Here is a 12497-nt window from a genome sequence, read left to right as displayed (position 1 = left end):
TAAAAATTGGCTGTGGTTTAGCTTTGGCAGCAAGGTCTCCTAGGCTTCTCTTTTATGTTTTTCTCGGCGCCCGCACATTCTCAAATTACGTGGTCGAGAGTGCCCCTCTCCCCGCACGTTATGAACTAGAACGTAACATCTAGATAATATAGATTCCAGCGCACGAGTCTTGCAGGAAATGAGGCTGAAAACGAGCTTGCCTGAGCTCCCTATCTACAGCCGTCTCGCACAGACATGAAAGATAGCTTGATTTCATACAACGAGATCACGGAACATTATAAGCAGAGCAGGAGGGTCTATCCGTCGCCCGACTGTTCCCTCGGAGACGAGGAGGCAATTGGTTTGGTTTGGTGTGTGGGGTTTAACGTCCCAAAACGACTCAGGCTATGAGAGACGCCGTAGTGGACGACTCCGGAAATTTCGACCACCTGGGGTTCTTTAACGTGCACTGACATCGCACAGCACACGGGCGCATTGCTTTTCGCCTCCTTCGAAAAGCGGCCGCCGAGGCCGGGATTCGATCCCGCGCCTTTGGGAACAGTAGTCAAGCGCCGTAACCACTACGCCACCCCGGCGGGGTGAGGAGGCAATTGCGTTGAGAAGATTAACTGATTTAACTGATTTATTTATAGGAAGGGAAAGGCGCGGTAACTGTCTCACTTGTTTTCTGTGGACACCGCAACCGCGCCGTAAGGGAAGGGAGGAAGGTGGGAGTGAAAGTGGAAATAGAGAAAGAGGGGCCGTAGTGGAGGGCTACGGAGTAATTTCGACCACCTGGGGATCTTTACAAAGGGGAAATCTACAATCTCTAAAGAGGAAAAAGACAAATATTGCATAGCGCGATGTACCGTCCCGATAGGTCATGACGTCTCTAGGCGATTCACGCATATACGAAGCTGACCCCGCCCAGCGTCCGATCTAGGCGATCGTTAAGTTAAGTTAAATTGGTTCACAGGAAGGGAAAGGCGCAGTAACTGTCACACTTGCTCTGTGGACACCCGAACCGCGCCGTAAGGGAAGAGAGGAAGGTGGGAATGAAAGTGAAAAGAGAGAAAGAGGAGCCGTAGTGGAGGGCTACGGAGTAATTTCGACCACCTGCGGATCTTTAACGTGCGCTGACATCGCACAGCACACGGACGCCACTTCGTTTCGCCTCCATCGAAACGCAGCCGCCGCGGTCGCGGCGACAATCATTTGCGACTTCCTCGAACGGTGCACCACACAGCAAACAGAAACAGACCCAGATGTATAGGAGGCGTTAGTGCAGCAGGCATCGGCGGCGTTCGAAATTGATTTACAGGACAGAGAAGGCGTAGTATCTGTCACAATGTTCCGCGGACACGTGTACCATGCTACAAAGGAAGGGAGGAAGATGGGAGTGAAAGAAGCGAGGGCGATAGAGGTGCTGTAGTGGAGGTCTACGATCCACCGCGCTGTAGAGGCTTTCGCCTCCTTGCACTTTAGTGGTCCAAAGTGCCCTCTTGAATTTTTTTTTCTTGTAAATAGGTGGCAGTCAAAATTGATTGGCCAAGACGGCAAGAATATTTAAGAGGGTAAATTATCATCATCATCATCATCATCATCATCATCATCATCATCACCATCATCACCATCCTGACTATACCCACTGCAGGGCGAAGGCCTCTCCCATATTTCTCCAATTAACCCGGTCCTGTGCTAGCTGCATCCACTTCCCCGCGAACTTCTTAACCTCATCCGCCCACCTCTTTCTGCCGTCCCCTGCTACGCTTTCCTTGGAATCCAGTTTGTTACCCTAAGCGACCATCGGTTATCCTCTCTTCGCACTACATGTCCCGCCCATGCCCATTTCTTCTTCTTAATTTCCACTAGAATGTCAGTAACTTGAGTTATTTCTCTGACCCACTCTGCACGCTTTCAATCTCTTAATGTTACCCCTACCATTTTACGTTCCATATGCCCTCTGGGTTGTCCTCAACTTAAGTAGAACTTTTTTGGTTAGCCTCCACGTTTCAGCCCCATAGGTGAGTACAGGTAAGATGCAACTGTTGTATACTTTCCTCTTGAGGGATACCGGTAAGCTGCTAGTCATAATCGTCAAGTGCTTGCCAAATGCGCTCCATCCCAATCTTATTCTTCTTGTTATTTCCTGTTCATGATCCGGATCTGCGGTTACTACCTGTCCTAAGTAGACATAATCGCCTACTACTTCCATTACTTCGCTACCTAATGTAAACTGCTGTTCCTTCCCGAGGCTGTTGAACATTACCTTAGTCTTCTGCATATTGATTTTCAAGCCTATATTTATATTTTTCCTGTCTAGGTCATCAATCATTATTTGCAGTTCATCCCCCGAGTTGCTTAGCAAGGCACTGTCATCAGCAAATCTCAGATTACTGAGGTATTCTCCATCTACCCTTATCCCTAACTGCTCCCATTCCAAGTCTGAATACTTCCTCTAAGCAAGCTGTGAATAGTACTGGGGAGATTGTGTCTCCTTGCCTAACACCTTTCCTTATGGGAATTTTGTTACTTTCTTTATGCAGAACTATGGTAGCTGTAGAGCCCCTATATATATATTACAGCTTTTTCACGTACGGCTCGTCTACCCCCTGATTTCGCAATGCCTGCATATTTCAAAATTAAGCTCTTCACTGTCAGAAAAAGCAGGGGGGCAGCTTTCTCAAAGCGCGTAGTCTCTTCACTTTTGCTCACGACTTTAAGTTTTGGCTGTTGTGGTACTATGTAGGTATGGATGTTAAATTAAACTTCTATCTTATAGGTTGATATAATTACTAACTTCTCTGTTTTGTTGAAGTTCAAGGTGAACAAGAATTGTATAGTGTCCAAATGAAAACAGTTATGGGGGAGGCAAGAACTTTTTGCGAATGAACAAGACGAAGACCTTGTCGGACGCTTCCTTAAAGCCTCATTTTCACCTTTGATTCACATTTCATAATATCCACATTCCCCTGCACGCACTTCAATCACCTCAGCACTTATCGTTTGCATATGCTTCCCGAAGGCGGTTACTATGAGTGATATTTGAGCTATACTAGGCTCTCCGCAGTGACTTTTCTTGGGGTTTTCCACCCTAGTAGGGACTGGTTCGTCGTCACCAGTAGCGATGTAGAATAGAGATCCGAGCCCACGTGGTGGCGGACGCATGCTCTGCAAGTGTGCTGCCGCAACTGACGTTTCCTTCCAGCGATCGATCCATCCTGCGCCACCACTGACACTTCCCTGCTGCTCATCTCCGCCGTAGTCGTCCTTTCCCTTAACGCCCTCCCACGTTCTTACCCTTGACAAGAATTACGGACACGTTCTCACAAAGTCAGATATAGAAACCTCTCCAGAAGATTGATAAGCTGATGTCTGTTTAGAAAAAGTTTTATTAGGCAGTATACATTGACGGAGGCGAAACGAAGAGGCGTCCGTGTGCTGTGCAATGTCAGCGCACGTTAAAGATCCCCAGGTGGTCGAAAATTCAGGAGTGCTCCACTACGGCGCCTCTCATAGCCTCAGTCGCTTTGGGACATTAAACCCCACAAACCAAACCAAACCTTGTGTGATGACAAATGACCGAAACTGAAAACGTACATGGTTAAGAACAGCAGACACTGCACATAACATAACTCGATTGTCGAGGAAATACATCAAAATTCACCATTTGCATTTCGAAAAAAAAAATAATAATTTGCTGCTCGTAATGATGATATTTACAATTTTCGATGAAAATATGGATACGTGGCAAGAAGGCATTGATAGGAGAACGCAACGGCTGATGACTTGAGTGAATGTTACGGTAGGCGCCAACATTCTCGTAACACCAGTCACTGTTGCTAGAGCGTCGTCATCCTTCCGTGTCACTACTGTTAATCGTCGTCTTCTTCAACGTGCAGGGACGCAGGGCCTATATGTAACATTACCCCCCCCACCCCCCCCCCCCCCCCCCCACCCCCGAAAAGCACAGTCCTGGTGCGCACTATGTCGAACACTACTGCAGGTGTACTACGTCTTCATTCGGACGACTTGAACGATCTCGGTACGTGGCATAGCGGACTGTTGCGGCGGATGCACAGGGGTGACCTCGTATGTCACGGAAGTGAATGGCAGTAAAACACGGTAGGGTCCTTGTAGCGTGGCAATAGCTTCTCACACAGCCCAACTCTATGAGCGGGAGTCCAGAGCAAGACGCGAGAGCCCGGAGAGTAGTGGACGTCCCCGGCGACGAGAATCATGGCGGCGTTTCTGGGAATTTTGGGAGGAAGCTAGTCGGCGGCAAGCAATAACACGAGCGGTGTCAGCTCGAGATATGGCTTCACGAACCTGGGAACTAGCATTAGCGGTGGGAGACAGTACGCTGTCAAACGGAATGGGAGGGTCGCGGCCGTATAGAAGATAGAAGGGTGAGTAGCCCATTGTGTCGCGACGAGAGGAATTATATGCGAACGTTACAAACGGCAAAGTAACATCCCAGTCATTATGATACACTGACATTGACGACATGTCCGTGAGCGTGCGGTTGAGGCGTTCGGTGAGGCCGTTCGTTTGTGGATGGTAAGCGGTGGTGAAATAGTGGTTAATGGAGCAGAACCGGAGAATTTTGTCGACTACTCGAGCAAGAAAGCAACGGCCACGGTCAGTGAGCAGCTGGCGTGGAGCCCCATGGAGCAGGATGACGTCGTGGAGAAGAAACTCAGCCGCGTCAGTTCCACAGCTACTGGGTATTTATTGCTCGGGTGACAGCGTAGTGCGTAGTATAATCCGTGGCCATTGCAATTCATTCATTTCCCGACGCAGAGAGTGGGAAAGGCCCGAGGAGATCAAGGCCAATTCGGGAAAACGGGTGTATTGGAATGTTGATTGGCTGCAGGTATTCAGCAGGCACCACCAAGGCCTTCTTCCGTCGCTGACACCGGTCACAAGAAGCCACATAACGACGAACAGAGCGGCAGAGGCCTGGCCAAAAGAAGCGGCGGCGGACGCTGTCGTATGTACGAGATAGGCCAAGATGACCCGCAGTATAGGCGCGTCGTTCAGTTGCTGTAGAACGTTGGCACGCAGGTGTTCGGGGACTACGAGCAGAAGCTCGGCGCCATCTAGTCACATATTCCGCCGGTATAAGGTTCCGTTGTGAAGCAAAAACAAAGGCGGCAAGTAATAAAAAAAACATATCCTTCAGAGTTAGCACATTGCACTTATTCATCAAAACGCCACATGCGGCTAGAAAATTAGTCTCAAAATTTTTTTGGACGGTTTGTGTACATAAGGAGCTGGCCTTTCGTTCCTCTCTGTTCCTTTCTTGGCACAATTGACAAGAAGGATTCTGATAAATTTCTCACATATTAAAGAAGCGAACCTTATAGCATGGCTATCGTCAATGCCTTCCGGGCAACTCAGCAAAGATGAGTTCTCAAGTGCTAGATGGATTAAGATTTGAAGGACTTCGAGGACATTTGTGTGTGGTAGGTGCACGACGGCTTTTTTTTTTTAAAAAGATACAACCTTGTCCAAGAGGGCTGCAAACTCTGGTTTTGGATAATGCAGTCCACTATAGGATCTTGTCCTCGTAGAATAGTGTACAAGGGGCTGCTTCTTTTGCTGGTTTCAAGAAGGATAGCCCAAGCGTCACACTCGAAGTCACTGATTAACTTAACAATGTATCCAGCGACGTAAGCTAAACCAGAATACGTGACAGTGGGTAATGGGAAGACAGGAGATACCATCACTTCTTTCAGTTCCTCGGTTACTTATTGCTGCAGAGCCGAAATGATTTATTTTGACATCGACGCAAGGTCCCCTGATTTTGCTCTCAGATGAAACATCCGTCTTGAAGATGTCGTCAAGTGCCGCTAGCTGTTACAGCCCTCGCATCTAGCATGTCGTTTCCTTCCGCACATTACCTTTACTTTCCCGAAGAGAGCCTCAATGGGGTCGCTATAAAACTAGAAATGTGTCTTTAGTGAGTGTCCTTCTTTAACACTTAAGATACTTCTTGCATACTTTCGAAATAGCAGGTGAACCCATTTGTAAGCCACTGCATCGAGTATCACCTGCGTTATTTATTGGTCTCTTTTTACCACTCCCAGCAGAAGTGGTGTCATGAATATCTAAACATTTTTATTGTTTTCATAACAAGCTTAACGTTATGTAAAAATTTAATCAAAACAACGTTTATTTGCAAAATTAAAATAATGTTTATAATGCAACACATTTGCTAATATAAAAATTATAATAACATTTAAAACAACCCTACAACGTTTACTTTGACTGTTATACTAACGCTTTATATCATGCAAGCATTTTGAAATTTACATTACATTTTTATGAATTTATTTTCATATTTGGTATTACATGGATGGTTTCGCATGTAGCGCAGAAAGATGGTTTTGCTGTTGCAAACGAGATGCTGTCATGTTAGCCTTGAAGAAGCTTCGATGTGATCACTGCTCATTCAGTTTTTTTTTTTTTATTCCTATTCTTGTTCAGGCTTGGGAAAATATCGCATTAAAATGGACTAAAGTGGCTACCATGCCGAAATGTATGTCATACGCTTGTCGAACGTTTGCTGAGCGACAGTGTTTTTTATATAAAGACTCCGTTCACGTGTGTAGTACGTTGACGACATGCCGCTGCAGCATCTACCTTCTGTGTTCTTTCATTTCGGGACTGCACTCACCACGTACGGAATCCGCGAGCGAAAGTGCGAAACCAGGTAAAAGCCACCCGCCGCCGCTGAAGCAGACGGGGAGCGAACAGTGAGCAGGTCGTGCCCCTTGCGGCGGCGGAGAGCGTAACTCAAGGAGAAACGTTCCCATTGTTCCCGCGGCGACTGAGAAGGCCGGAAGAAAGAGCGCGCGCTCTCCCTCGAGACCGGCCGTGACCCAGTCAACAATTCGGAGTGCCACTATTTAATAGGTGTGGATTGGATATCAAGAACATTTGTGTGTCCTTTTTGTGAGACATTAATTGATTGACTTTACGTAAGTAAACAACTAGAACAAGTACTGTACACACTCATTTTTGTAAGGGATTACACAGATTTGGTCATTGCACCCTGCACTGAATCTCCAGGCTTCAGATCCGTCATAGGGATTGATGCCGCAGTGAAGCTTCAGAATCTTATCAAGGAAGTGAAGAACTATGGATGCTGGTTGACTCTTGCACGATGTTAATGTAATTGTTATAAGTCCTCTCCCAGTCACTTGGAAGAATATGAGGCTAGCTTGTAATATTTATTTCAAAACTTGTTTCTTCACAGCTGGTAACAATGAGTCGGCTGGAGCGAGAAGCAAAATGTCTACTTGTTCTTGTACTGCTTTGCTTTACGTGAACTGATACATTACTCTGTAGTGCATGCACAATAAATGCCCTCTTCTTGGCGACAAATCTAAAGCATTCGGGGCCTAAAACGATAATACTCTTTGGTTTCTTGGCGTTCTCGAAGCTACAAACGCAGGGCTCCGTTTTAATAACAACTCTGGGACTCGGACACAAGGGCCAGATCAAAGTCGGAGGTCATGGGTTCGGATCACACCACTGACATCTGGTTATTCTTTGTTCTAGTCTCTCATTGACTTTTTTCCACGATCACTTCATTATTTCGCACTGATCTACAGAAAACGTGCCTATGCTTTCCTTTGGGCCGATGGCTGTTCGCTGCGTTGTGGCCCCCAGGAAGCCACACAACTGCAGAAAGCCATGCATTCTTGAGAGTAGCAATGTAAAGGCGTGCCTCAGACAGTGCCATGTATTTTGCGGCAGTATGGATCCTGTTGAGGCAGAAGTGTTCGTGCGTTACCGCTAGTCTGAAGAAAACAAATAGCCGGCAGAACATGGAGCTTTAAATTCCAAAACCCTGTTTCAGCATTGGAAATAGTAATACTTCAATACCAGAAGAGAGACATCTACTTTGTGAGGCATTGCCGAAGACAAAACACGAACCTTTGGATGAAAACAGGAGCCAGAAAATAATTAAAACAGCAATGTGCGGCCACGGGAAATTTCTCGAACTTTATTCTAAATTACTGATAATGAATAACAGCTCAGGCTTGTTTTTGAGAGAAATCAAGATTTTTCTGAACGCCGTTCACGACCTGGTTCCAGAAGCAGGTGAAATACCAGAACTGTTAATTTCGCGAGTACTTTCTTCCTTGCCACTACTGACTGAAGATAAAAACAGGCAGAGATGCTTGTATATCACTCCTTATTTATAAGCAAGACGCGCGTTACTTGCTAATTACGAGACTGAGCGCATCTCACTATCCCATTTACTAGAACAAAAATGTGACCGCTGAGTGCATTTGAGAAATAGAGACAAGTACTCCACTGAGCCTTAGTTGTGCTCGATAAAGAGAGTGGAGGTCTAAAAACGAGCAATTGGAGCGAAAGTAATCACCTGTAACCAAATGAGCGCCCCGCCACCAGAAATGGTCACCACCTATCCCCCAGAGAGATCCGATCTACTTAGTTGACCGACGTATCGATTAATTTCTGTCGCCATAGCTACGTTACTGCCACTACTCGCTTGTTCAGTTCTTGGCTTTGCGCTTTGCTCTTGAGGCTCAATATACTTGCTACGCCTTGTTCCTCGGAGTTTACCAGTTTCTCATCTTGAGGTAGCCAGTCTCTTTTGTTTCGCGTTGCTTGTGGTTGCCTCCATTAATACAGATTGTGGCCGTGGTAATTTATTCTCCTTCAATGACCACCTCGTGATTTCGTCCGAAGGGTGGGAACTCGACGGATGCATTAATACCTTTCTTATCGTTTTCCTAATCTTTCTCACAACTCATTTGTATAGCCAGTCTCTGGTTTCTCCTCTGTTGCATTCGTGCTGATTCTCCAATCATGGCTTTCGGTCTGTGCGTTTAACTGGTCTTATTTCTAGAAAGTTGTGCTGGGGGGAAAGGGGGGGGGGGGAGCTTTCTCTGACTTCTCGTGCGGTATCTTTTCTTTTTGTTGAATTAAGAAAAAAGACTACCCCGAACTTCACATCGGCCGCTCTTTTGTGCACTTCTTTTTGTCGGGAATTTCCATGTATCCCAGGAGACCGCAAGTACCTTTTTGTTGCAGCTGCTAAACCAGAGCGTTGCAAGTAAACAAGTTGCAAAAAATAGCTTTATGTTGGGGCGCGTATTTCATGAGTCATCCAATATTTGCAGTAATTTAAGTGCTATTCAAAATTTATTAACATATTATTAAAGTTCTTAGATTTTAATACACTTTTCCAAGGGAAGCAATTGAGAGGACGGAAGAAGAAAGCTTTGTTTTCAACAAGAATGTATTCTCTATAAGCTTTATACAGACCATTACGGAATGATACCCGGCTTCTATAAAGCTAACATGCCCATTGTTTATTACTTTTAATTAGCCTGGTGAGCTTAAAATGATGCTTGACAGTACCAAATTTTGTTTTTTCTCCAATTAGTTAACTATTCAGTATGAGAAAGCATTTAGCCGTTCGTGTAATGCCCTACTATTCCCTTGACACCGACGGCTTGATTGCGCACCCGCTGTCAACATAGCGACGTAGGCACTTCAATATTCAGAAACTCACCATTGCTCCTCCAGTGAAACTACCGCGCATCTCTTGGTGTGTTTTTCTGGTGGGCCAGAAAAAAAAAGCACCCGGTTTGCTCACTTATCACTTATCACCACACAGCTTCAGTGACTGCTCAGAAACAACGCATGCGTTAGTGTTTGTTCCTTCACGTTCAACGGAGAGACTGTTTTGCGTAATGCTTCGATGAGCAGTACATTCTTCGAAAAAATGGCTGGCTGGATTTGTATCTTGACGCCTCTCGCAGCACAGTGCCATGCAGGTATTACTAGTCCTATAAGACACATCTTGAGGCCGGTCGCACATAAAGTGCAGGTTTCCCTTTTTTCTCTCTGTTTTCATATAGGAAATAATGTTTAGGCAGTCTGCATATATCAGAAAGGAAACAGTTGCTTTTTAATACACAGAACTGCTGCTTGATTGGTTTGTGCGGTTTAACGTCGCAAAGCAACTCAGGCTAAAAAAGACGCCGTAACGGAGGCCTCCGAAAATCTCTTCCGCCAGTGGTTCTTTAACGTGGACTGACATCGCACTCCACACGGGCACCTTGCTTTTAGCCTCCATTGAAAAGCGGCCGCCGTGGCCGGGATTCGATCTCACATCCTTGGGCGCAGTAGTCGGGCGATCCAACCATTGCACCACCACGGCGGGGCAGTAAACTACTGTTCCTTCCTGTAAAATAATTTACTCGGGCCAATCCCCACTTTATCAATCTGGCGACAATTCTTCTGGCTGTAAGATGTGCAATGGTAAATTCGAACGTATTTTCCGTTCAATACGTGGAAAACGGGGCATATCATGTCAAAAGCTAGCGTTGGTTGTCTGATAAAAACATTGGTAAGCAATGTTATATTTACGCATAGCGTACGCGTATAATGTTAACTGCTATTAATATATTGGGGAAAGTAAGCACCGCATAAAGGCGATCCTCGCTATTTCGCTATTTTTTGTGACGAACCCGCTACGAGTCCTCTCTAAAAGAGAGCCATATGTTAGAAAACCGCCTTTAGGTTTGGGAACCCACGGCTAGAAATAGCCGTAATGCAAGGCTCTTTTGCTTTTCTTGTTGACCTACCGCGCTTTTGAGATAAATGTAATCAAGCTCTCAAGGCGTGACGACAACTGAGCTGCTGCCAGGTGCGTGTCCTAGTGAGTTGTACGTTTTTCGTTCTTAATGGTAATTGAATAGCCAGCTTTTTAATTATTCGATTCATGAAGAAAGCAGCTTTTCAAAGCCTGAAGGTTTTCTTGAAAATAACTTATTGAAATGTTTGAAGACAGCGGCACTCCTTCGCCGTTCCATTCTGCATTCCAGAGAAAGCAATGCGCTATGTCCTAGAGCCCTCTCCTTTATGGGGCTTTGGGTATAGACGAGGAACGAGAGGTACCGGAGCCGTTACTGAGGCGCTGGCTTTCCATTTTAAGGCTAGTAAGTGAAGCTGTATAAGTGGGTAATTTCCGGTAAACATCGAATCCATTGAAACGCTTCAAAACGTTCCGCAACCTCTGAGTTGGGAAGTTGTTCCTGAAGCCAATAATAAAATGTTTGTACTCAATAGACGAGAGCTAAAAACACTAAAAAATAGGCAAAAGAAGCCTCAAAACATTCAATTGACTTCATTGAGCTTAGACACACTGTCTTCTCAGAAAGCCTACAGTTGCATTTAGCGGAGGCACTCTGTAAAAATCACTGCTAGGAAATCAAAGCTGTGCTGGTTATAAACATGCTTAAGATTCTCAACGCAAAATAGCCTGGGGACTTCAACGCTAAATATTATTTAAGTTCATACAATAGCGCCGTCCTCGAACAAAAGCTAATTCCAGAATATTTCAAACACGCCGCCACCGTTTCGCAAGGGTCCGAACTCTTTTAATAAACTCTTCAAACTCTGCGTTCTCTTGGCAAGCCACAAGACGTGTGTTGCTTGCAGTCGGTTCGTATACATCCAAATCAATGCGTATATATTATTTTTGTTGCAGAACATTGTGAGTAGTCTCACAGATTATCTTTTAACACTGTAGGATGTCCAACAAAAATATAATTTCGTATCTTTCGGTAAATTATCATGCTACACCTGCATTAGGCAATATGCATTACTTTAAGAAACATCGTTGAGCAAACCCATAATAATGCAGTAGCTTGGCTACCTTTAAGTGTCTGCTGTTTCATGAGGACATAATGCAAGCCTGTTATTACAACATGCAGAGCACTTCCTTATGCATCTGCGAAGCTGTATTGCTTGCTTTCTTGAAACGATGGAGTAGTACACTTCTCCTAGTGCGAGAAAGAAGTCGCCACAAAAAGATTGCCTAAACGAAGAAGAGTGCCTAAAAATAAAATGCTTTTTCTCCTTCGATAGGTAGATAAGAGATTAAATTCAATCCAGAGCTTCGAGGAGGGCTAGTGGGATACAAGAACGGTGGTCTGTTTCCGAAGAGATGAATTTTCAGTTAAGGAAAGCGCGGATAGTGCGGCATCTTAGCGAGGCGCCCGCTTGCCTCAGTTCTTGATGAAACATGTGCAGAGTGTAGCAGCTGTTGGTATGGATATTTCATGTTAATACTAGCATGGATATGATAGATCCAACAAAAATATATTCAATGTAGCTGAAGCCAATTGTCATGAACGTTACCCTTCCAAATGAGAAAAAGAAGGAGCTGTTAATTATGCATGGCTTGGGTATTCACCAAATGAGCTTACCTAGCCGACTCCCATAAAAGATATCTGCTCCAGGTAAACGTGATATTGCATGATGAAAACTCACAGCCTCTGTAAGCACTTCAAATGACTGAAATCATCAAAGTATGTTACATCGGTTTGTAGAAGGTACTGCGCGCTAATGAGCGTTGACATACTTTAGGAGCCACAATACACATTAGATGAAAACAACTAGGCTGCTTTGTCGAAACAATTAGCAACTTCTTCTATTGAAACTCTCTGTGACAACACATTGAT

This window comes from Amblyomma maculatum, chromosome 2 (assembly GCF_055883805.1).
Source record: "Amblyomma maculatum isolate TAMU_Amacu chromosome 2, ASM5588380v1, whole genome shotgun sequence".
NCBI classification, from domain to species: Eukaryota; Metazoa; Arthropoda; class Arachnida; order Ixodida; family Ixodidae; genus Amblyomma; species Amblyomma maculatum.
The sequence above is the reverse complement of the archived record's forward strand: the minus strand, read 5'-3'. Positions refer to the sequence as shown.